Source organism: Equus asinus, chromosome X (genome assembly GCF_041296235.1).
Source record: "Equus asinus isolate D_3611 breed Donkey chromosome X, EquAss-T2T_v2, whole genome shotgun sequence".
Taxonomy (NCBI): domain Eukaryota; kingdom Metazoa; phylum Chordata; class Mammalia; order Perissodactyla; family Equidae; genus Equus; species Equus asinus.
In genome coordinates, this window is record NC_091820.1 from 28,608,100 (window position 1) to 28,635,279 (window position 27,180).

Genomic DNA, 27,180 nt, shown 5'->3' on the forward strand with positions numbered 1-27,180 from the left:
TCAAAGGAAGTGGGAACTTTCAGCAAACAAATATCTTTGTGTAAAACTATATACATCTATAGTAAGTAATGTAGGTCCAACAAACCAGTTTTACAATGTGAGTAAACTTAAATATGAAGAGTGATATTCTTAGATAAAGTGTTATATTTTGGTGGATATGCCTCACAGACTTTTAGAAATTTGGCTGAAGTAGAAAATACACTTGGAAGTGTTGACTTAGGATTCATCAATATATCAATATAGAGATGACTTCCTTTGTCATTTATATCATTGGTAAGTATGCAGATACCTTTTATTTGCCTTCTGTTTTTCTGATGTAAATGAAGATGATACAGGCTATGGACCACAGTCATTCTTCTGGGTAGCTGCTTTGTAATGAGATGGGCTGTTCATGTTGAGAACACTGTGGCTTTAAAGCATCTGTTTTATTGGTTGATAAATTCAACCGTCTCTTTTCCGTCCTGCCCTACTTGCTTTTAAAGAATGTTTGTAACAGTAGAGAGTAAGCATTCACTCAAAAATTACATATTGAGCACCTGCTGTGTGCTGAGCTCTGTATCAGGTACTGTAGGGGAAACACCCTTGTTCCATGGCACAGATATGCAAGGAAGTGAAAATCTTGTAGAGGTGGCAAATAATTTTATGAAAAATTATTTTCTGAGAGTTGTAATAAGAACTACAAAGGAAATGCACAGGATTATAGCAATCTAACCTGTACTAGAAGGAATGCTAAGGAAAGGTGTTCAGGCTATAAGGAAATTATACCAGAGGGAAATATGGAACTTCATAAATAAAGGAAGTACAAAATAAATGGTAAATATTGGGGTAAATATAAAAGACTATTTTTTCAATATAAAATTTTAAACATATATATGACAAAATAGAATTCAGGAAAAACAATATTACCAGGGTTGTTGTAAGAATTTAACGAGTAAGGTCATGCAATAAGCCTTCAATGATTGTTTTTTGATTGCTATTATTTTTCTCTTCCATCTCTTGATTTTTCAAAAATCTTTTCCTTTGGTAGCAAGTTTTTAAAGGCTTATTTGAAAGGATATGATTACATTGGAAAATTTGAGAAAATGTTACAAAGAAGCAAAAGCAAAAAGACAAGAAAATAAAACTTATTTAACTAATTCTCCCAGGCAGAGGGAACGTTATCAGTGTGGTAAATATTCTTTTAGTAATTATATAGAGTATACAGACACACACAGATGCCTATAATACAAGTATGTCTTTCTTTTAAATTGAAATGATCCTGAAAATACCATTTTATAGTGCACTTTAAAAAGCTAATCAACATATTTTGATTTTCCATGTCATTACAATTATTTTATAATACTGCACTACTGTTTAATCATATGGATAACCCATTACTTATGGCAGGAGGCAGGAGAATAATTGGGTGATTTTTGAAGTGATGACAAGAGGGTCATTGTAGTAGGGATGCAAAATTTGGTTCAACAGTCTGTAGGTAATATTACTGAATTGTACACTTAAAAGTGTACGCTCAAAATAACAAAGTTTATGTTATATACATTTTACCACAGTAAAAAAGTATTTAGGAAGTCAGATCCACAGAACTTGGTGAGATTTTCGTTGTGGGAGGTGTGGGACTAATTGAGAAGGACCCACAGATCTGGGGCGGTGGTTGATTGGTGGGGCGATCTTTTGAAATACAGAAAATCAGAGGAAGAGAGGTAAAGTCCAAGGTTTGAAAACAGTTGAAGATTGAGCTCTGGTTTGCTATATCATACTTGTTACTTTAGTTATTTTTATTTCACATTAGTTCATCATTGAGGAGATGCTTGAATAATTCTCTAAAACCTGAATAAATATTTCAAAGGTCAAAGTTGTATCCTTGGCTTCAGTCATGCTTTCATCATGTTGATGAGAGTCATGGTGCCCATTTTTTTTGCCATAACAAAAACTGTCAATAAGGCCAAGTGTATTTATGAATAATTAAATCAAATGTAAGGTTAGAAATGAAGGGAAGTGAGACTTTCAAAATAACTAAGTTTTCATGGCAGCATAGAGAATACAGACTTAAAGAATGATAAAATATACCAGCTTTAGAGAGTTGATCATTATAGCGAGCTGATCATACCCATGTACTTTCTCATCCATGTATTATTTCTTAAAATTGCAGAAAATAGCAGACACCATAGAATGCTGGTAAACAAGAACTGGTAGGATAGGTGGCTCATAAATTTAGATAAATTTCTAGAAGTTGGCAAAAAGGAGGAAATTGATCAACAAAAGGGGACACTTCAATATGCATTAAAAAAATCCTAGTGAAATAAAAACAGATACTGAAAAATACCAAAATCAAATTAAAAATAAAATAATGGAGAAGATTTTCTGGGGCAATTATCAAGGTAATTAGTTAAAGAACTGCCTTCTGACTAGACAAAGAGTAAAACCTTCCTGTTCCATCTTATACTACAGTTCAGTTGATATTTGGAACCTTGTTTCTCATTAGAAGTACTCAGATAGTTAAAAAAAATACTAATGCCTGGGCCCCTCTCATAAAGAATCTGAGTTTGCTGTTCTGCGTTGAAGTCTGGGCATTGGGATTTTCTTAAAGTTTCCTAGGTGATTCCTATGTGTAGCCAAAGTTAAGATCCACTGCACTAAAGGGAGTGAATAAATACTTTTCTGGGGAAGACACTTATTCATGTAGAGTTTGAGAGAGAAGAACAGATTTAAGAGGTAATTCAGAATCCCCAAAATACATGCAGAGGAGGAGTGAATGGAAAGGCAGATCTTCTCAGGAGGTAAATGCACTAAATACCTCATGCTTTAGAGTAAGATGCTGCTTTTTTTAGCAAATGAGTCTTTGCATGCTGTTCCCACCCTTTGCCCGACTGTTAACACTTTCTGCCTCTGCACACCGGGCTTGGAGTTACCCCTGCAGATGGGGAAGCAGAACGATGTGGCTACAAAGAAACCTGGATCAGTTCTCTCCTATCACCAACATAATCTTTAATTCACAAAAGTTAATTGAAAATCAACAATCACGGGATATGGAGTAAAACCAACAGCATTCAAAAGAAAGACCCTAGGAGCCACCCTGGTGGGACAGCGGTTAAATTCACGTGCTCCCCTTTGGTGACCTGGGGTTCGTCTGTGCGGATCCTGGGCACAGACTAGGCACTGCTTATCAAGCCATGCTGTGGCAGGCGTCCCATATATAAAATAGAGGAAGATGGGCACAGATGTTAGCTCAGGGCCAATCTTCCTCAGCAAAAGGAGGAGGATTGGCGATGGATGTTAGCTCAGGGGTAATCTTCCTCAAAAAAGAAGAGAAAGACCTTGAAAAAAAGGAAAATAAAAGCCCCATCATAAGTTGAGGAAGATCTGCGTTGAGGAAGATCTGTAATAATAATGATACTACAAATAAGATAGTAAATTATTTATAGTGGACATTATAAACATTATGAAAATGAGGAAAAATGAGGATACTTCATACCAAAACTTTAGAGTAAAGCCAAAGAGGAATTCAGGGAAAGAAATGTATAGCCTCAAACATACGTTTTTTTGAAAAGTATAGCTTGAAACACATACGAAGATATATATATATATAAACAGAATGGAAATGAAAAAAGTTGTAGGAAGATAAGTTAATTGCTGGAAAAAATTGATAAGGGAGCCAAAAGTTGCTTCTTTGGAAAGATCAGTAGAATAGTTTTTTTTTTTTTTTTTAAGATTTTATTTTTTTCCTTTTTCTCCCCAAAGCCCCCAGGTACATAGTTGTATATTCTTCGTTGTGGGTTCTTCCAGTTGTGGCATGTGGGACGCTGCCTCAGCGTGGTCTGATGAGCAGTGCCATGTCCGTGTCCAGGATTCGAACCAAGGAAACACTGGGTCGTCTGCAGCGGAGCACGCGAACTTAACCGCTCGGCCACAGGGAGAGCCCATGAACTTAACCACTTGGCCACAGGGCCAGCCCCTAGAATAGTTTAGTTTTAATAGATTTATTTTGAAAGCAGGATGAACAGAGAAGGAGAATGAAAGAGAGAAAGAGAGCGAGCATGCACACGGAATTAAAAAGAACTCATAGCCAAAGGAATGGAAGATACTATAAAATAGAAAAAAATTAGTTCCTTCTATTACATCATCAAGGCATGTGAAAATTTAGAGCAATTATTTTATTTTCAGAGAAAATGTCAATCACTCAAATTAGGCCAAACTGATAGAAAATCTGACAAATCACCAGGTAACAAATTGAAAAGTTGGTAAAATTTCTTCCCTAAATAGACACCAAACCCAGGCAGTGTTTAAAGGTCAGTCCTTCTAGTCCTTTAATGAAGGTGATACATAAATTTTTTTAAAGCATAGAAAAAGAGACTGATATTTTTCACACTCATTCTTTGAGGCTTGCCTATAACTAAGACAACAAATCAATGAGGACAGATCACACACAAAACAGACACATAAGCACAAACACACACTCAGACCTGTACACTATTCAGACAATGAAATAAAGGCAAAAAGTTCTAAACACAGTACCAACACACTGATTCCTCTCTGTATTAAGAACAAAATTTTTTTAATTCTTAGAATGCAAGATCGACTCAATATTGAGAAATCCATTAAAGTGTATTGTTACATTTGAAACTAAAAGAGAGGGAAAAATAAATTTTGAAAAACTTTTTTATAAAAATCCCCTATTTCTATTTTTTTTAAAAAAGGTTAGGACAGATTAGGAATAAAGGAAGCTTCCTTAATTTGATCAATCAAATCCACCAAATTTGATCGAATAATTTTCTTTCAACACTAAAGAATACTTCCCCATAAAAATCAGGAACAAAACAAGGTTAGCTCCTATTATTAAATATTACATAGGTAACCCACGGAAATAAAATAAGGAAAATAAAGAAGGAGAATGCATATTAGAAAAGAAGAGAGAAAACTATCATCCTTTGCAGATTATATAATTTTCTACGTACAGTATCCAAAAGAATTAAATGAAAAAATGGTTACAACTCTTATAAAAATTTTTAGGTGCCTGTATCCAAAAAAACCCATAAAGACCATCTTTTCCTATATACTAGCACCAATAATTATTTAAAAATGTAACTTGGTATTAAATAGTAAATATGATGTACGTAAGAATAAATCACCCTAAAGTTGTGAAAGACCTTTATAAATATATAAAGATCTATTGATGAGTGTAAAGGAAAAACTTAAAAAGATAGCTTTATATAGGAGACCTACTGAAAGTAAGCTTCCCCCACTGTGTCAAAACCATAGCAAAAATCAGGCTCCTTGCCTTAAATGTGCTGCAAACATAATGATTTGTATTAAAAAAGAGTGTAAATGAAACCATTGGATCAATGTAAAACAAATTCAATTTTTGTTTTTAAGATTGCCACCTGAGCTAACATGTGTTGCAAATCTTCTTTTTTTTCCTTCTTCTTTTTCTCCCCAAAGCCCCCCACTACGTAATAGTATATTCTAGTTGTAGGTCCTTCTGGCCCTGCTATGTGGGACGCTGCCTCAGCGTGGCTTGACGAGAGGTGCTAGGTTCCTGCCCAGGATCCAAACTGGTGAAACCCTGGGCCGCTGAAGCAGAGCACACGAACTTAACCGCTCGGCCACAGGACCAGACCCCCCAAAATTCAATTTTAATATAAGAATATTGTATGTGACTTGATGGGATTCTCACATTATCTTGAAGAAAGATTATATAAACCCAATATATATATATATATATATATTTTAAATTAAAAAATGAAGATTTCTGTACTATGTATAAGGATATTTTAAAAGAAAAGTTATTAAAACAGTGTGATAGTACTAAATGTATAAAAAATAGTGATGAAACAGAGTAGAAAATCCAGACACAAACTCATGTTTATATTTGCATATATATGTATGTAGGTATATGTATATATGTAAATTTTAATAAATGGTTAAGATGCTATTTTACATCAGTGGGCAGAGGGAGGGGATATTCAATGGTGTTGTAACAATTTGGCCATACACTTGGAAAGAAAATGTTAATTCTCTATCTCACTCCATATACGAGAATATATTTTAGGTGGATTCTAGGCTTAAATAATTTTTATTATGATTAGATAAAAATATGAGAGAATATTTTTACTATCCTTGAATTTGATTTCTTAAGTGATGCCCCAAATCTCAAAGATACAAGAAGAAAAAAAGAGTTAGATTTGATTATATAAACAGGAACTGTTTTTGTCTGATGAAAGCAAACAGAAAGTTAAAAGTTACGTGTAAAGTTGAAAAAAATATTTGCTACATATTCAGTAAAGGATAAACATTCATAATCTTATTGAGATATAATTGAATTACGGTAGGGAAAACAGTACTCTTCAATTCAATTCCATAAGGAAAAACACTAGACAATCAGTTGAAGAATATGATCGGGAAGAGATCAGCAGAAGTTTTCAAAGGGCCAGTACCTCTCCAGAAAGATGTTCAACATTATGGGTAAGACCAGGAATGCATATTCATGTTTGCCTGGCACACAGTAAAGACATTTTAAAGACTGACAGTAAGGGCAAGGGGGCGAGTATATGCTCATTCTCATACACTTGATTTGAGTATCCGTATCTTGGTACAAACCTGCGGGGGACATTCACAAAATTTCCTGAAGTTTTAAATGTGTGTGCATTGATCCAGCAATTCCAATTCTGGATATCTACCTCAAAAATCACTAACAGTGTGCTTGGTGATCCATAGGTTGTTTTAATGATGCTCATCACAAGATTGTTACAGTTAACATTTTGACTGAAATGCCGAGTTGTGACTGCGAAGAAAGGGTGATTTTACATTTTTACTGCATCTTCATCTGTTCTGTTTGAACTTTTTAAAAGCTTTCCAAAACAATTTGACACCTCAGAATACATTTGAAAATCTCTCATCATCTTGAGAATTTGTTCAAGCTGGATAAGTGGAATACAGTGGATTTCATTGATTTTATTGCTTTTCTGTAATTTGTTGCTGGGACTAGGGAAATGAAAGGTGAAAATTTTAGCTAGATGCTAGTTATTGACATTTATTAAAATGATTATTTAAATGATGCTATTTATGGAGGACTCTTGCGGTTTTTGGAAATGCCTTCTGTGCCAGCGAGAGCTTCCTCCTTTGTCAAGTTGGAGATCTTTTACTTCTGTTAATGTCACAGACTGCACAACTAGAAGTCCTGCTACGGTATCACACACAGAGAGTGACTTTGAGGATGGAAATTAGAATAGAACTGAGAATGGGAAATGGTATCTTTGACAAGTGAATATTTCCAATTTATGTACTGCATTCTGAAGCTAAAAGAAAAGTAATGGAAATTTCTTTCAAATTCAGATTGGTTTTTCAACTAGGCTTATAAAATTACTACCATCATATCAATGTTGAGAGGCAGAATAATTTTGTAGATAGAAAGCAAGTTTAAGCACTTACTTTGTTTTAGGACCTAATTACATTCTATTCTGAATGTGCATTATTATTGTAAATTATATGTGTCCACAACACTTAATGGTATTTTGTTTTTGCCACATTATAAATAGGTGATCATAAATAAATATTATCACCTGATTATAAATATCAGGTGATTTAATTTTAAAAGTGAAGTCTAAACAACTCTACTACTCACACTCACAAGTATAAAATTACTAAAGGAAAGGGCCCTCATCAAGAGAAGGCTGAGAGTACAAATAAGCCCAGAATACTACCTAATATTATCTTGACTAGCAAACAAAACAACCAATTTATTTTATAAAACTTTCCAATTGATATCTGTGTTTTGGAATTATGAAACCTGTATGCACTGCCTTATAAGAACCTAGTATTTAATTTATGACTCAGAAGGGAGAAGGAGATCTTCCCTGAATTTGGGTTATAGATTTTCTAAAACGACCATGTTAGGGGGCCGGCCTGGTGGTGCAGTGGTTAAGTGTGCACGTTCTGCTTTGGCGGCCCAGGGTTTGCAGGTTTGGATCCCGGGTGCGGACATGGCACCGCTTGGCAAGCCATGCTGTGGTAGGCGTCCCACATATAAGGTAGAGAAAGATGGGCACAGATGTTAGCTCAGGGCCCATCTGCCTCAGCAAAAAGAGGAGGACTGGCAGCAGATGTTAGCTCAGGGCTAATCTTCCTCAAAAAAAAAAACCCAAAAAACCCACCATTTTACATTCCCACCAATAGTGTATGGAAATTCCTGTTATTGTATTTTCCTACCAACACTTGGTAATATCAAATAGTTTAAGTAGATGTGGATCAAATGGGTATACAATGACATCAAAATTTTCTTATAATTATTTTGTTTTCTGGTTAGTGAGTAAGTAACTTTTTTGTGTCATTAGCCAGGCAGGATTTTTCTTCTGTTAAACACACACACACACACATACAGTAAATATATCTAAATCTAAATCTATATCTGTATCTGTATTTTGTACACTAATACTGAGTCCATTAGAATTGAAATCATTCCAAGCATTTATTCTCACACTATGGCTGATATTTTTACTTTATACATGGTATCTTTTGGAAGAAGATTATAATTTTGCCAAAGATAAATTCATAATTTTTTTCATTCTCAATTTCTTTTTTTTTTTGTGGGGAAAGATTGGCCCTGAGCTAACATCTGTTGCCAATCTTCATATTTTTTTTTCTCCCTCCCCAAAGCCCCAGTATGTGGTTGTATATGCTAGTTGTAAGTCGTTCTAGTTCTTCTATGTGAGCTGCTGCCACAGCATGGCAACTGACAGACAGATGGTGTGGTTCTGCGACCGGGAAGCAAATCCTGGCTGCCCAAGCAGTGAGCACCAAACTTTAACCACTAGGCAATCAGGCTGGCTCTCAATTTCTTTTTTTTTTTTTGTCTTTTTTGTCTTCTCATTTACTACCCCAATGTTATTAACATACTTCCTATATTTTCCTTTAATATTTTTATGTTTTAATTTTTCTCATCAGGTTTCAATTCGTATTTGATTTGTGCAGTGTACACAGTGAAAAGAGTGTTTGTCCACATAAATGGCCAGATGTATCAGTGTCCTTTGTAGAAGTGAATAGAACATTCTCTCCCCCATGCATTTGTAATATAATCTCTCTTATACCAAATTCTTGGTGTGTATGCATAGGTGTATGTGCATGTTAACATATTTATAGACTCTATAGTTTGCCATTGTTATATTGATTATTCTAAATTACTGTCAATGTCACATTAAAAAATTATTATATGCTTTTAATAAGCCATAATGTCTTGTACATAGTATCCCCCCATAGTTCTTCAAAATTATCTTGCCATATGGCCCTTTTAAATTTCTACATGCATTTTTCAATCAGTTTCTTAATTCCTGCGAAAATATTGTTTGTTTGAAATGCATCAAGCTCATAGATTAATTAAGGAAAGGTTGACGTCTTTACAATATATGGTCTTGTCATCCATGCACATAATCTACCTATCCAAAAATTTTAGCTCTTCCTGTGTCTATATCAATAAACCTTTATTAATTTCTCCATTATATTTGACATCTTTTATTAGATTTATCCCTGGGGGCATTTTAAACATTGTCAATGTCTTTTAAAAATCATGGGGCTAATTGGTTGTGTACATTTTCTAGTGCTATGGAATGGCAATAGATTATTTGCGAAGTTGTAAATATGCTTTAGGCAAAACAACATGTGATAGTGCAGTACCTCTGGACCAGAAGCAGTGGGGAGCTCATACTGCCACAGGCCTGAAGGCTATGGATTCAGCTGCTGCAAAAGAGCTGTGGATGCCCATAGAGAAAAGCAGGCAATCCACAGGAGCCCGTGGAAGCGACGTTAGGCGGGGTGAGCCAGGGAGATCTGTGCTCTGCCCTCACACTTCTTTTGCCCTCCAGTTTCTTGCTAGTATCTCTTGTTGGTTGAACCCAACTCAAAGCCTGAGAGCTAGGGAGGCTGTGGATTCAGTACATAAAGAGTAGCTTCTTGAGACACAGAGCTGTGTGGAGAAGGATCTAGAGTAGATTTTGGGGGCAGACAGAAGATATAGAGCCCTCTTCTAACTATTTGTATTAGTCAGGGTTCTCCACAAAAGCAGAACCAATAGGATATAGGTATTGACTCACCAAGTATGGGGGCTGACAAGTCCTGTCATCCGCTCTCTGCAAGCTGGAGACCCAGGAAATCTAGTGGTGTAGTCTGAAGGCGTGAGAGCCAGAAAGCTGATGGTGTAGATTCTAGTCTGGGTCAGAAGGCCTGAGAGGCAGCTGAAACAGTCAGGCAGAGAGCGAATTCAACCTTCTTTCACCTTCTTCATCTATTCAGGCTTTCAACAGAATGGATGATGCCCACTCACATTGGGGAGGGCCATCTGCTTTACCAAGTCTACCAATACAAGTGCTGATCTCTTCCAGAAACACCCTCCCAGGCACACCCAGAAATGACGTTTAACCTGCTCTCTGCTCATCCCTTGGCCCAGTCAAGTTGACGTAAAATTAACCATCCCAATAGTTTACACATATTAACTCAATCCTTACAACACCCCTATGAGATAAATACTTTTATACTTGTTTTATAAGAACTGAGGTACAGACATGTTCAGTAACTTTACTGAAGTCTCACAGGCAGTAAGTAGTGAAGCTGGACTTTTAACCCTGGCCCACTGACTGCCGAATTCATACTCTTATATTCCCCTTATGTTTTGTCTGGTAATGGCGAAATAACATTAATAACATCAATAAATATTGCACTATTCTTTCATATCAAATGAAATTTTGATTGAAATTAAATTGAAACCATAAAATTATGTGGGAATAATTTACGTATTTATGATGTTGTGCCTTCCATATCACAGTCTATCTATTCATTTAGGTTTTCTTTAATAATAAGCTTTGTAATTACTTCTAAAAAGACTTTGCACAACTTTTTAAAGATTTATTCTTAACTATATTTTTGTTGCTATTGTAACTTTTTTTTTTTAAAATAAAAGCTACATGAACTATGTTTCTGTAGACTGGATTGCACTTGATTTTTGTATATTAATCATTTCCCAGCAAAGTTGCTAAACTCTCATGTTAATTATGTAAATTTAACTATAGTTACTTTTGGATTTCTATATAGAAAATTATCTTCAGTGAATAATGATAATTTTGTGTATTCCTTTCCAATCATTCTATTTTTAATTTGTTTTTCCTTGTATGTGGTACTAGCTAAGTCCTCCATTACAATGCTAAATAGAAGTGATGATAGCAGGCATTCTTGTCTTATTCATTATCTTAAAAGGAATATTTCCTTCATTTTCCCATTGAGTTTGATGTTTGCTTTTAAAGAAGTTCCTTTATACACTAAATTTGCTAGTAGGTGTTTTTTTAATTAGATGTATTTAAATGTTATTGAAATTCATATGATTTTCTCTTTAATTCCATCACCGGGGTGAATTATATTCCTGAACAAACCTAGTTTAACTATGTTTTATATTTTTTCACATTACTTGATTCAATTTGTGTCTTAGTTCAGAAGACTAAAACCAGACAGATGTTTGGTTGCAAATAAATTATGGAGAGAGTGCTCTGTAGGGGTGAAGGGGACAGAACCTAGCAAGGATGTAGTCAGGTAGTTTGGTCTTAGAGTACCACTCCAGAGATTTCCTGCCTTGAGACAAGTGGGCTGAGCTTATACAATCAATGTCAGTTCATCAGTGGCTGCTCTCAGTAGGGCAGCACATGTACAGGGCAGGTAGATGGCAGGGCATGTCTACAACCTGTTTTTGTAAAGAAAGTTTTATTGATACACAGCCATGCTCATTCATTTACATATTGTCTATGGCTGCTTTTATGCTACAAGAGCATAGTTGAGTAGTTGCAGTGGAGACTGGCCCACAAAGCCAAAATTATTTGCCATCTGGCCCTTTACATAAAAAGATTGCAAACCTTTTATCTAGACTCATGTTGAGATTGGTCATTTTTTTAAACACTTTCTTTTGTTTATTGGTTTGTTTTGCGGTATCAAGTTTATAAAGATTTTCATTATTATTATCAAGTGGACTATTCTGCATTTTTCTAGACTTTGGAATATTTTGAGTAAGTTGGTGAAAGTTTTCTTAGAGCTCAGTGGTAAAACACTGAGCATGGAACCTTATTTGTAGGAAAATTTTAAAGCTCTGATATAGTTTCTTTGACTATTTAGCTATTTTAAAAGGTTATTTATATTTCCCATATTCTTTTGTGTCAATATTTAATAATATTTTTGTAAATGTGTTTATGGAGCTAAGTTTTATGTTTATTGATGTGTAGTTATTTCATCTTCTCAACTTTTTATTTTCTGTAACATTTTTAATGTCCTCCTTTCTTTTTTAGTATATTTTATTTTGGCTTTGCTATCTTTTTGTCACTTTTATTAATCTTTTCAAATAATCAATATTGTACATCTTTCTCTGTTTTATGATTTTTTCTGATTTGTTCTAATTTATTAAGTTTTGCTTATACCTGTATTATGCCTTCATCTTACTTTCCTTAGATTCTGTTGTTTTCTTTCAAATCTTTTAAGTTGTATGTTTGGATCATAAATTTCAACCTTTCTGTTTCCCAATGTGAATGCCTAATTTATACTATTTTAAGTATTTTTCTATGTATCTACCTATCACCTAACTATCTTTCCAGCATGGTTAATTCATTTACCCATGAGTTGTTTGAAATATCTTTTATAATTTATAAATGTATAAGACTTTTCTAATGATCATTTATCGCTGATTTCAACTTAATTGCTTTGTGTCAGAGAACATATTGTGTATGATTGCAATTTATTAAAAATTTTATTTGCTTCATGATAGATGTGTGGCTATTAAAAATATTTCACGTACAATTGAATGACTTTGAGGTCTGGTGTATTTCAACAATTCTGGAAAATTCTCTGCTAATATATCTCTAATTGGATTTCCAGAAGGAGAGGATAGAGAAAATGGAAGAGATATTAAAATCAAAGATATTAAGTCTTCTTATTCTATCTTCTATTTCTCTTAATCTCTAATATATTTGTGACCCTTTTTCTCTATTCTACATTCTGGATAATTTCTTCATATCTATCAATTATTAATTTTTTCCTCATCTCTATTAAATCTATTGTTTAGCTGATCTTGAGTATTTAAGTTCAAATTTTATAGTATTTCTAATTTCTAGATACACCATTTGATTCTTTTTTGTAATTTATTTAGTTACTTTTGTAAATTCTTGCTGGTATTTTTAATTTCTTTTATTTCTTTAAGTATTTTAAACATAATTATTTTATATTGTGTGTCTGATGATTCCTACATATGAAATTTTTGTGTATCTGATACTACTTTTTTTCTGACTTGATCATGGTGCCTCATATCCTTGTGTATCTTATGAATTTTTACTTATGTATTTACTCCCTACAGTAATGTATTTGTTTGGGTATTCCTTAGGCTTGGAGTGAATGTCGTTTCTCCTGGGAGGAGTTACTTTTACTTGCAAGTAGTGTGAAATTGAGCTGCAAACTCACCTGCTTAAGATCAGTGTATGTTTAGAAACTCCAAGGGAGATGTTTCCCCTCCTCCAACAAGCCAAAGTTCAGTACAGGTCTTCCATTGAAAAATTGCCTTCTTAGGTTGGTGACCTCTCTATACTACTTACAATTTGTTTTTGGCATTTGAGGATTCATTACTTTTTTCTCAGCTCAGTAATGATTAAAAAAAATTGTCACACGTTGTTTTGGTTTTTCATGATAGGGTCGTTCAACATACTAGTGGAAATGGAATCCTTGATTTACTCAGCAGAATGGTACATTCAGTTTCTTAATATGCAATTTAGGATTTAACGTTATATTCCTAAATGAGATTGGTATATTATTTTATTTCCCTTATTATCTTTTAATGGTTGGAATATCAAAATTACTCTAGCTTTAGAAAATATATTGGGGAAATTTCTTTTTTTTCTGTTTATTAGAACAATTGTTTTTCTACGAAGAGCTTCTGGGTTTGTGGAAGTGTACTCCTTGTTTTCTGACAGGGACCCCGGGGTTTCATATTAGATGATGATTTGACATTAATGCAGAGCTGTGGGATTCCTCTATCTCACAGGAGGTATGAATTTGAATCTCCATTCATGTGTGGCAGAGTCTCGGATTCTGATTTCTCAGAGACCTCTTAATTATTTTCTAGCCAGAAGACTGCGCATGTGACAATTGTCCTTGTTACCTTCTTACCCCAGAAACTAGTTTTTCCAGTCCCTTTCATAACTTTATGCAGGGATTTCAGTTCCATTTCATCACATCAAACTTCATGCAGACACACGACTGCATCCTCTGTGGGCATTACAACTCCAGCCTTGAGGTACCAGGGCCTATTTTCGGTGTGATAACATCCTGAATCACCATGGTATCAACCTGCAGAGTTAACACTGTGGTTTTGACTTGCCTTTCTACTTCTGGAAACTGGGGATATCATTTTCTCTATATATAGATAAGCTGTAAATTAACACTTTCATCCAGGATTTTCGTGTTCCTGGAGTTGGAGGGGCATCAGTCTCTTTCGTTACACTGTGCTACCAGGAGAAGCCTACCTTGCATTTTCTACTAGTTGAAGTGAGGCTCTTGAAGTGCTGCCCAAATCTCTTCATCAGTGATATGGGGAAAAATACTGTCATTTTACCTAATGGTATCATATGGGAGAATGACTTAAATCATTATAAAATCACACTATTCTATGAATAGTGTCCCAAATGGATACCAAAGGCATTGATATTATAATTTTTTCTTTTATTCTTTTCCCTATAATGCCTACTTTTTAAACCTTGGCTTGATGCGCATGAATGTAATGTTTTTCACTTATGTCATTTTCTCATTATTGCATTTCATGTTTCTCAGTCCAGAGAAAATTTTAACACAAGATTTCACTTCAACAATATCCTCATAGACTTGTTTGAAAAGTAATGTGATTTGTGTTTAATTTTGTTTGTTTTATTTTTTAGATTCCACATATAAGTGAGATCATATGGTATTTGTCTTTCTCTGACTTATTTCACTTAGCATAATACTCTCTAGGTCCATCCATGTTGTCTACTCGTAGGTATAAGAAACAAACTAGTGGATACCAGAGCAGGGAGGGGTTGGGGGGGCTGGTGAAATAGGTGAAGGGGATTCAGGGATAGAAGCTTCCAGTTATAAAATAAATAAGTCATGGGAATGTAATGCACAGCATAGGGAATATACTCAATAGCATTTGTATGATGACAGATGGGTAACTAGACTTATTGTGGTGATCGTTGCATAATGTATATGAATATTAAATCACTGTGATGTACATCTGAAACTAATAGGATATTGTATGTCAATTATACTTTTAAAAAAAGTAGGAGAGTGACGTCAGCATCATGGCAGACTGAGTTTTCCTAGTAATTTCTCCCCTCCAACATGCAATGAAAAGGACATTCATACTCCAACAGAGGACATCCAAACACAACACAAAAAATGTCGGAGAGACCCACGCAGCCATATGACAGAGGGAAGAGAGGCTGGAGCCCCCCTCGGAGGAGGTGGAACAAGGTAAAAGAAAACTTCTCTTCCTCCCCTAAAGACTGTGATCTGAGACTGCTAGAGGCCTCTGAGAAGGAAGGAATAGGGGAGGGGACATTCATTCGTGGGAACATCAAGGCTCCCCAAGGGCCCTTGCAGCCTAGAGGGAAGTCTTTTACTGGGGCAAAAGCTTTTGTGAGGGGTGACCTCATCAAGCCAACACCCCAGGAGAGTAGATAGCAAGATCAGAGGGAGAAATCCCCGAGAGCACGCAGGAGAAAGTGCCCCTTCACCGACCCACTTAGCGCCAGCTCCAGCCCCTGGCATCTTGGCTGAAGGCAGAGGGCTCAGAATACGTGGCTCTTGACCCCCACCCAGTGGCAATAGGTGGTAACTGCAGCCAAATAACAGCAGGATGTGAAAATAACAGAGCCACTCCCTCCAGCAATATCAAATATTATATTAGATCTCCAGACCAGAGAGAAAATGACAAGTACCCAGAAATCAGTCCTGAAGACACAGAAATATGTAATCTAAATGACAAAGAATTCAAACTAGCTATCATCAAAAAACTCAAGGAGTTAAAAGAGAATGTAGAGAAACAATACTAAAGACAGCAAGGCAGAAGAAAACGGGTTCAGGAGCTACTTCAAAAAAGATTGAAACTATAAAGAAGAATCAATCAGAAATATTAGAGATGAAAAACACAATGGAAGAAATAAAACAACTATTAGGAAGTTGTCTGCTATCCCCCCCCGATGAAATCCTCACGAAGGCCCTCATATCTGAAAAAAAAAGGGAGAAAGGGGTTACAAAACATGGAGTAAGGAGATAAATAGGCAGGCAAAATCAGAGCAGGATAGCAAATACTCGAAGCATTAAAGACAAGAGCAAGGAAAACACCAAAAACAAAGAAAATCTTTTCATTTTAATCACAAACTCATAACACGAGGTGGAATAAGATGTGAGAAAAACAACTTAGGGGGTGGAGAGGAAAGAGACTGAATTGGTTTAGTCTAAAGAAATTAGAGGCCATCAGAAAAGGGACTATCTTATCCACAAGATTTTGAATACAAACCTCAGGGTAACCACTAAACAAAAAAGCAGAACAGAGACACATATGATAAATAATAAATCAAAGAAACACAACATAAAAAACTACATAACTCAATTGGTAGACTAAAATACACAGGATGAGAAACAAAGGAAATGCAGGAGAACCAGAAAACAGGTGATAAAATGGCAGCATTAAGCCCTCATATATCGATAATCACCCTAAACATAAATGGATTGAATTCTCCAATAAAAAGACACAAGGTAGAGAGACAGATTAAAGAACAAGAACCAACAATATGCTGCCTCCAGGAAACACATCTCAACTCCAATGACAAACACAGGCTCAGAGTGAAGGGATGAAAGACGATACTCCAAGCTAATGGCAAACAAAAGAAAGCACTTGTTGCAATACTTATATCAGACAAAGTAGACTTCAAGATAAGGCAGGTAAAGAGAGACAAAGAGGAGCAGTATTTAGTGATCAAAGGGACACTCCATCAAGAAGAAATAACGCTTATAAATATCTATGCACCCAACACAGGAGCACCAAAGTACATAAAGCAACTATTAATTAATCTAAAGAAGACATTAATAATAACACGATAATAGTGGGGGACCTCAACACTCCACTCACATCAATGGATAGATCATCCAGATAGAAGGTCAACAAGGGAACAGTGGAATTAACTGAAAAGCTAGACAAGTTGGATTTAATAGACAGGTATAGAACACTCCATCCAAAAACAGCAGAATGCACATTCTTCTCAAGTGTGTGCAGAACATTCTCAAGGATAGACTATATCTTGGGAAACAAGGCAAGCCCTTGTTTAAGTTTAAGAAGATTGAAATAATAACAAGCATTTTTTCCGATCAGAGTGCTATAAAGCTAGAAATTAATTACAAGAAAAAAGCTGAGAAAGGGACAAAGATGTGGAAACTAAACAACATGCTATTGAACAAATAGTGGATCATTGAAGAAATTAAACGAGAAATCAAAAATTATCTGGAGACAAATGAAAATGAAAATATAACCGTACCAACTCATATGGGATGCAGCAAAAGCTGTACCAAGAGGGAAGTTCATCGCAATACAGGCTCACCTTGATAAACAAGAAAAATCCCAAATAAGCAATCTCAAACTACACTTAATTGAATTAGAAAAAGAAGAACAAACAAAGCCCAAAGTCAGCAGAAGGAGAGCAATAATAAAAATCAGAGCAGAAATAAATGCTATTGAAACAAAAAAGGCAGTAGAAAGGATCAATGAAACAAATAGCTGATTCTTTGAGAACATAAATAAAATTGACAAACCCCTAGCCAGACTTACAAAGAAAAAAAGAGAGAAAGCTCAGATAAATAAAATTAGAAATGAAAGAGGAGAAATAACAATGGATACCACACAAATACAAAGGATTATGAGACTACTATGAAAAACTATATGTCAACAAAATGGACAATCTAGAGAAAATGGATAAATTCTTAGGCTCTTACAACCTCCCAAAGCTGAATCAAGAAGAAATAAAGAATCTGAATAGACCAATAACAAGTAAAGAGATTGAAACAGTAATCAAAAGCATCCCAAAGAATAAAAGCCCAGGACCAGACGGCTTCCCTCGGGAATTCTACCAAACTTGCAGAGAGGATTTAATACCTATCATTCTCAAGCTATTCCAAAAAATTGGGGAAGAGAGAATGGTTCCTAACACATTCTACGAGGCCAACATCACTCTGACACCAAAGCCTGACAAGGACAACACAAAAAGGAAAATTACAGGCCACTATTGCTGATGAACATAGATGCAAAAATCCTGAAGAAAATATTGGCAACCTGAATACAGCAACACATCAAAAAGATCATACATCATGATCAAGTGGGATTCATACCAGGGACACAGGGATGGTCCAACATCCGCAAATCAGTCGACATAATACACCAAGCACATTAACAAAATGAGGAATAAAAACCACATGATCATCTCAATAGATGCAGAGAAAGCATTTGACAAGATCCAACAGCCATTTATGATCAAAACTCTTAACAGAATGGGGATAGAAGGAAATTACCTCCTATAATAAAGGCCATATATGACAAACCCACAGCCAACATCATGCTTAATGGGAAAAACTGAGCACCATCCCTCTGAGAACAGGAACAAGACAAGGATGCCCATTATCAGCACTCTTATTCAACATAGTACTGGAGGTTTTGGCTGGAGCAATTAGGCAAGAGAAAAGAATAAAAGGAATCCAAATAGGGAGTGAAGAAGTGAAACCCTCACTGTTTGCAGATGACATGATCTTATATATAGAAAACCCTAAAGAATCCGTCGGAAAACTATTAGAAATAATTAACAAGTACAGTAAAGTGGCGCAGTATAAAATCAACTTACAAAATCAGTTGCATTTTTATACTCTAATAATGAACTTACAGAAGGAGAACTCAAGAATACAATTCCATTTACAATCACAACAAAAAGAATGAAGTACCTAGGAATAAATTTAACTGAGGAGGTGAAGGACTTACATAATGAAAACTACAAGACATTATTGAAGGAAATAGATAATGACATAAAGAGATGGAAAGACTCCATGCACATGGATTGGAAGAATAAACATAGTTAAAATGTCCATACTACCCAAAGCAATCTACAGATTCAATGCAATCTCAATCAGAATCCCAATGACATTCTTCACGGAATTGGAACAAAGAATCCTAAAATTCATATGGGGCAACCAAAGACCCTGAATTGCTAAAGCAATACTGAGAAAAAAGAACAAAGCTGGAGGCATCACAATCCCTGACTTCAAAATGTACTACAAAGCCATAGTGATCAAAACATCATGGTACTGGTACAAAAACAGGCACACAGATCAATGGAACAGAACTGAAAGCCTGGAATCTGCACACATACAGACAGCTAATCTTCAACAAAGGTTCCCAGAACATACAATGGAGAAAAGACAGTCTCTTCAATAAATGGTGTTGGGAAAACTGGACAGCCACATGCAAAAGAATGAAAGTAGACCATTATCTCATGCCATACTCAAAAACAAACTCAAAATGTATCAAAGACTTGAAGATAAGTCCAGAAACCATAAAACTCCTGGAAGATAATATAGGTAGTACACTCTTTGACCTTGAACTTAAAAGGATCTTTTCAAATACCATGTCATCTCAGACAAGGGAAACAAAATAAAAAATAAACAAGTGGGAGTTCAGCAGACTAAAGAGCTTCTGTAAGGCAAAAGAAACTAGGTCTCAAAACAAAAAGACAACCCATCAATTGGGAGAAAATATTTGCAAATCGTATATCTGATAACTGGTTAATCTCCATAATATATAAGGAACTCACACAACTGAACAACAAAAAACAAACAGTCCAATCAAAAAATGGGCAGAGGATATGAACAGACATTTTTCCAAAGAAGATATACATCAGGGAAATGCAAATCAAAACTACACTGAGATACCACCTTACGCCTGTTAAAATGGCTATAATCACTAAGACTAAAAATAACAAATGTTGGAGAGGGTGTGGAGAAAAGGGAATCCTCATACACTGCTAGTGGGAATGAAAACTGGTGCAGCCACTATGCAAAACATTATGGAGATTATTCAAAAAACTAAAAACAGAACTACCGTATGACCCAGCTATCCCACTACTGGGTATCTACCCAAACAACTCGAAATCAACAATCCAAAGTAACGTATGTACCCTTATGTTCGTTGCAGCACTATTCACAATAGCCAAGACATGGAAGCAGTCCAAGTGCCTATCAACTGATGATTGGATAAAGAAGATGTGGTGTATATATATATATATATATATACATATACACACACACGCAATGGAATACTACTCAGCCACAAAAAAGACAAAATCATCCCATTTGCAACAACATGGATGGACCTGGAGGGAATTATGCTAAGCGGAATAAGCCAGACTGAGAAAGACACACACCAGATGATTTCACTCATATGTGGAATATAAACAAGCACATGGACAAAGGAAACAGTTCCGTGGTTACCAGGGGAAGAGGGGTGGGAGGTGGGCACAGGGAGTGAAAGGGAGCACTTATGTGGTGACAGACAAGAAATAATGCACAACTGAAATTTCACAATGATGTAAACTATTATGAACTCAAATAAAATAAAAAGTAACGTGATTCCTATTCTAATTGCGTTGTCACTATAAATGAGAGCACCAAAGGGATTTTGAGTTTTATCTTCACTTATAAAATAAATTGATTTTATATATATTAATATGACATATATAAATATTTATGTCTTCTAACTGATAAAATGGTACATACATATGCCATATATGTGTGTGTATATGCATATCCATCTTCTAACTAATAAAATGGATATCTTCCTATAGTGATAAAATTAAACTAATAGAAAATGTTCTGCATTATAATGAGAGCATTATCTCAGCCTGTGCTTTCTACTCTCCTACGGACACTTTTGATCTGGTTGTTACTGGTCCAAGCTCTGACCTCTCACAAAGGTAATTCACGTGGTAGGATTTTTATAGTCACTGACTTTTAATGGATCTTAATATATTTTTTAAAAACCACTATTTTGTCTTTTTTTATGGCTGAGTAGTATTCCATTGTGTATATATACCACATCTTCTTTATCCAATCATCAGTTTCTGGGCATGTAGGTTGGTTCCACATCTTGGCTATTGTAAATAATGCTGCGATGAACATAGGGGTGCAACGGACTCTTGAGATTTCTGATTTCAGGTTCTTAGGATAGATACCCAGTAATGGGATGGCTGGGTCATAGGGTATTTCTATTTTTAACTTTTTGAGAAATCTCCATACTGTTTTCCATAGTGGCTGTACCAGTTTGCATTCCCACCACAGCAACGTGGATGGACCTCGAGGGTATTATGTTAAGCGAAATAAGCCAGTCAGAGAAAGACGAACTCTATATGACTCCACTCATAGGTGGAAGTTAGTATATTGATAAGGAGATCTGATTGGTGGTTACCAGGGAAAAGGGGGGGTGGGGGGAGGGCACAAAGGGGGAAGTGGTGTACCCACAACATGACTAACAAAAATGTACAACTGAAATCTCACAAGGTTGTAATCTATCATAACATTAATAAAATAAATAAATAAATAAATAAAATCCAAAAAAAAAAACCACTATTTACCCAAAATAAATACACTGAGATTATTCCATAGGAACAAACATTGATATAAATATTGTATACTTGAAATATGCTGAGAGTACATCTTAAATGTTCTCAACACACACACAAAAGTGATAAGTATGTGAAGCGATGGATGTGTTAGCTAACTTGATTGTAGTAATCATTTCACAATATATTCGTATATCAAATCATCACACCATACACCTTAAATATACACAATTCTCTTTGTCTATTATGCCTCAATAAAGCTGAAAAAATAAAGAAATAAAGAAACCTTAACTTGGTTGATTAGATCTTGGCCTCTATAATTCATGAGCTAATATTGGATATCACCCAATTTTTTCAATAAAGGTTCCATAATCTATTGTATGTGTGTGTTTAGTGGCAGAAAACATACCCTCAAGAGAGGTACAGCTCATAGTTTCAGATGCTTTAATCGTGCTTCATGACTGTATGACTCTCTAGGTGACCTTGTCAAGGTGAATTGGAAGCATGTAGATATTTAGACATCAAGTCAGCCTTAGTCCTTTTTAAAAAAAATGCTATGCAGTATATTTCCAGTGTCGATGATGAATGCTTTTCCATATGATCTACATCTGTCGGGAGAACACATTAGTGGTGGGATACTAATAAATCAGTTATTCTTTGGAATGTATTTTGTTCTCTGTTATATTTATAGAAGAATGATGTCCACATTAGGGAACTGATAATTCCAGAATACTCAGTATTTGTCAGGCCATATGTGGCATGTTGGGTTCAATCTGGGTGCCACATTTTATGAGGATCTTTGAAAGACTGGCAGATGTTCAAAGGAAGCTGAATGGGAGCTTAAAATGATGACATATGAGAAATTAGTGAAAATTCTGGAAATGTTTAGCTTGGAGATCAGAACACACAAAAAGCACAGAAGAGTTGTCTTTAAAGATTGGAAGGGTTAGCAATCATTCAGTACACAGTCCTTGAGCAAATATCCCAGATCAGGCATTGGGTATGGGGCCCTGAAGGAAGCAATTATGAATAAGAAAGGGGTGCTGTTTTCAAGAAATACACAGAATAATTATAATTCATGTTATAACTGTGTAAATGTAATGAAAGATATAGCCCTGAAAAGCGGTAGAAAATCAGATGAGGAAGGAATTATTGAAACATATGTTAGGTTGCTTCAGATTTCATAACTAGGGACAATGGGTTAAAGGAACAAGATATATATTTTCAGAAACAGTATAATGAAGATCTTTCTGATGATTGTATTAGTTTTACAGAGATTTTACAGTGAGCTAAGCCTTCTATCAACTTGGAAATAACACAACAATCATCACAGTTGATAGTATTATTGTCACTTTCACAGATGAGGAACCTGAAGCGTATGAAGTTTAAGCAACTTGCTCAAAGGTCACACAGCTAGGAAGTAATGGAATTACAGTTTGAATCCAGACAGCCTAGCCCCAGAAAACATGCTCTTAATCACTAAGCTACACTGCCTCTCCAGAAAGATTATTGGTCCCCAGCACAGGAAATTTTCTTGCACAATCTCCATGGTTGTCTGTTAAAAGTGATACTGTCTAGATTGAGAGGATGTTTGAAGTGACCATTTAGAACTTTTTATCAAATTATTATGAATCTCTGATGCTGCGGAGATAAGCTTATGAGCAATCAGTAGTCATTAGTTCACAAGCTAAGAGTAATACATTGGACCTTTATTTTAAAGCCAGATCAAGAAATTCTATCTTTTGATTTGTAGTTACTATGGATATCACTATATCCATCCTTACTGCTTGCCAATTTGTTTTTATCTTCTAGACAGCACAGTATTTTTTTTTTTGCTCAATGAAAATATTACGTCTGAATAATCTACTCCCTGAGAACATATTCCTCATGCCACGTAGCAATGCTGCACTCCTTGTTGTTTGCTATTGTGCTTTCCTACAATTTCCCTTTGTCCTCCATGCCTTAACTGAGAGTAGCTGTTCAGCTAGATTCCTGACAATCGTCTCCTAAAGGAATATGTTTGAAACTCATTGAGCCTGGTTGCAACAAGCTTTTTCTTATGTAGTGATGAACTAGCACTCTTCCAAGGACAAATCATTGAAAGTTTTTAGAGTACTTTGCTTTAGCTGCTTGGTGAAGTTTATAAAAATATTCCATGTGATAGGTAACAGTGGCAGATCCACATCTCATTTGCAGAAAGGATGCCCCATCACTACACAGGAAGTTCACTGGTTTGCCCTGGAGCTTGATGTGACTTTGGTGCCATGCTCCACTCCTCCACAATGGATCTCAGCTGAAGACCATTTTTCAGTGAATGTGAAAGAAGACCATTTCCATAAACTCCCACCACCACTACCTGCATCTGTGCTCACACGCTCTGCTTTCTTTTTGGTCACTATGAACTGACTGTTCTCCCAGCAAAGATTACCACTTCCACTTGTGCACTAGATATAATTTCTTACTGCCTATTCAAGGACTTTGATGCAGTAATCTCTCCTCTTTCCTGCAACATAAATTTATTTATTACAATTGGAAATTGTTAGGGAGGAGCAGGTATGGTAGAGGGTGAAATCAAGAGTTCTCCTTTGGAATGTTCTGTGAAGTGCGTGCCCAATCCAGTATTCATGTGGATATATCAAATTGGTAGACGATTAAATGAATCTGGTATACCAAGCAGGTCTCAAGCACAGGCACGTAATTTTGGAAGTCAAAAGTACATAAATGATGTTAAAAGCCACAAGATGTGACTGAGTGGATATAGAAAACCAGAGGTTGCTGATTGAGTCTTGGAGACCTCGTAGAGAGGCCAGCAGAGTAGAATGTGTTGGAATCGCCCATACAGCAGGAAGAAGTGTAATGTAATGAAGGACAGGGAAGAAAAATGTTTCAAGAAGGAGGGAATGGTCAATGATACTGACTACTGCCGAGAAATATATAAAAAATAACAGAGATATGAATGTTAGATTTAGCAACAAGGAAGTCATCGTTCTTTGACAGTCGAGTTACTGGGGAGTAGTAGAGACACAAAGTCCAAAGTTTTTCCAAAAAGAGGAAGGAAAGAGAAATTGGGTGGTACATGGAGGAGGCTACCTGTAGTCAAGGGAATGCTAAGAAATGAATTTTTTGGAAAATACAGGATGGACAAAGCAGTGAAGAGGTTATACATGATATTCAGATGGCAAACATCGATGGCATTGTTAAAGGTAATACTGAAAGGGCTAAAAAATAGTGAAAAAGATAAATATTACATCTAGATTAAGATAACAAGTCAATCTCTATAACATTGACAGAATTTTTTAAAGCTATGAACAGAGAAGAGCGCTGAGTAATATTCCCTGGGATAGGTAGAGACAGACTGGTTTTCTACAAGGACAGTCAATATTATTGATGCCTCTAAAAATCTATCTTGAGCACATCTGTTCCTAAGAAATATTATATCTTTTAACTTAACTTCAGGAAAGGATATATACCTTCTTAGATCAGACATTTATTTCCAAAATTAAAAAAAATGCACTGGGAGTATAACATGAAAAATTCATAGAATGGATTCTTCCACCACTATTTTCTTTAATGGAATTCCAAATACTGATAATGAAGTAAAACTCCCAATGGTTGATGTGTTGGACTACAAAATTTGCAATGATCGTCACCCTAAACTACTTAGGTTGCTGTTTTCTTTTTCATTATAACCTGATGAAAAGTAAAAATTTTCCCTGCTTCATAGCTACAAATTAAAGCCATATCAAACATCATGGGAAAAGTTAAGATTTAGCAGGTTCCAAGGTTAGATGATAAAACATAATTTTATCCTAGTTTGGCTAATTGCAAACTTTGATAAAATAATCAGTAATTTATACTGTTTCTATTATTAACATTATGGAAAACCAACAATGATTATTATTGTGTGAAGGACAGTTCTTTGTATATAATAAATGAGCAATAAAGAGCTGTCATTTTATTTCAAAGGAGGTACTTAAAGCTCATCACAAGACATTTTATGTTTCCTTAGTAGGAAACACTATCATTTTTTGCAAGTTAGTCCTCTCTAACTAAATAGCGAACTATTCAGACTAATTTGAATATTAGGGAGCATTTGTCTTGAATGTACAAGAGGTAGGGTGAAACCTATTATCTACCCAAATGTGGAGAGACAACAAGGTTACATTGAATAGTGAAGGAGGAAAGTTGAAGAGTGAGGTAATTATAGAAATGTAACTAAAAGGCTCTGCATTGTACTAATCCTGATCTTCCTCTTATTATCCTCTATTTCTATTATCCGTATAGTCACCCTACCTGGAAAACGGGGCCAGTGTGAGAGCCTTGCCCCCCCCCCCTTTAGGTTCCCATCCTCACCTTTAGAGTGTTTATGAGGGTGTGGCATCCTTTTAGCATACACCGATTACACCAGAATTTCCAGGAATATTAATATTTGAGCATCTGCTGGGCATCTGTGGGCTTAAAAGATGACTATCTGGGAGATGGGTACAATTTTCTTCTAAACACATTAATTTGGGGGAGATAGTTGTCCATCCTTTAAGGTGATATCAGCTATCACAATGAGTTCCATTTGTTTAGACTTCTTTTTTAAAAAATGATGTGAAAGCAAGTGAGTGCATTTGCAAGTAATTTCTAGTACGTAGATAGGAAGATAGGCGATTGCAAAATTACCTTAAGTTCTGATCCAGTTTCCTCTGGGAAAGAAGAAAACAGAGTGATACATTTTCATACTAGTACAGGTAATTACATTCAAAGTTCTATGGCCTGACATTGATCATTGGATCAAATATCAAAGACTAGTTTTTTGTTATTATTCCTGTTTTTCTTTTTAATGTGTGTGCTTGGGAGAAGTTATGACATTTCTCTTAGCTGTAGTTGCCCCATCTATGAAATGGACATAACATACCTGTTTTAACTATGTCTCAGAGTTGTTGTAAGACTCAAACAAGTTAATTTATGAAAAGGTGATTTATAATTTATAAAGCATTGCAAACATAAGGTCCTATTTTTACACTAGATGGGTTTAGCTTTTTTTCTGTTCTACAAATTGCTTGTAGATGTTAATCTTATAAAAGATGAACTTAAGCTGGTTAGCCTAGCTTTTATATCCATTTATTTATTATGAAGCAAGTGATGTTCCATAGAAGAGACCTAGGGTCATTGCATTTTATAAAGGTGAGGACACATTGTAGAAGCATCATAAATATTAAATAACCATAAAAGATATTTGGAAGTATCTATTGAAATACTTTGCCATGTCTCTGAAACACCCTTTAGCATACTCTGAATAATTAATAGATGTTTAAGAAAATACTGACAGTAACGTGAAGTTCATTCATGTCTTTCAGAGCTTTGGAGTTCCTGGGGATAAATGAATACAGTTCTAAAGAAGTATCCCTTTTCATAAAAGAAAGGAAGCGATTCCTGCAGCTTTCAATAAGTTATCACTTTGTCAGTTAGAATAATTCATTTTTGTCCCAAGATAAGGTTA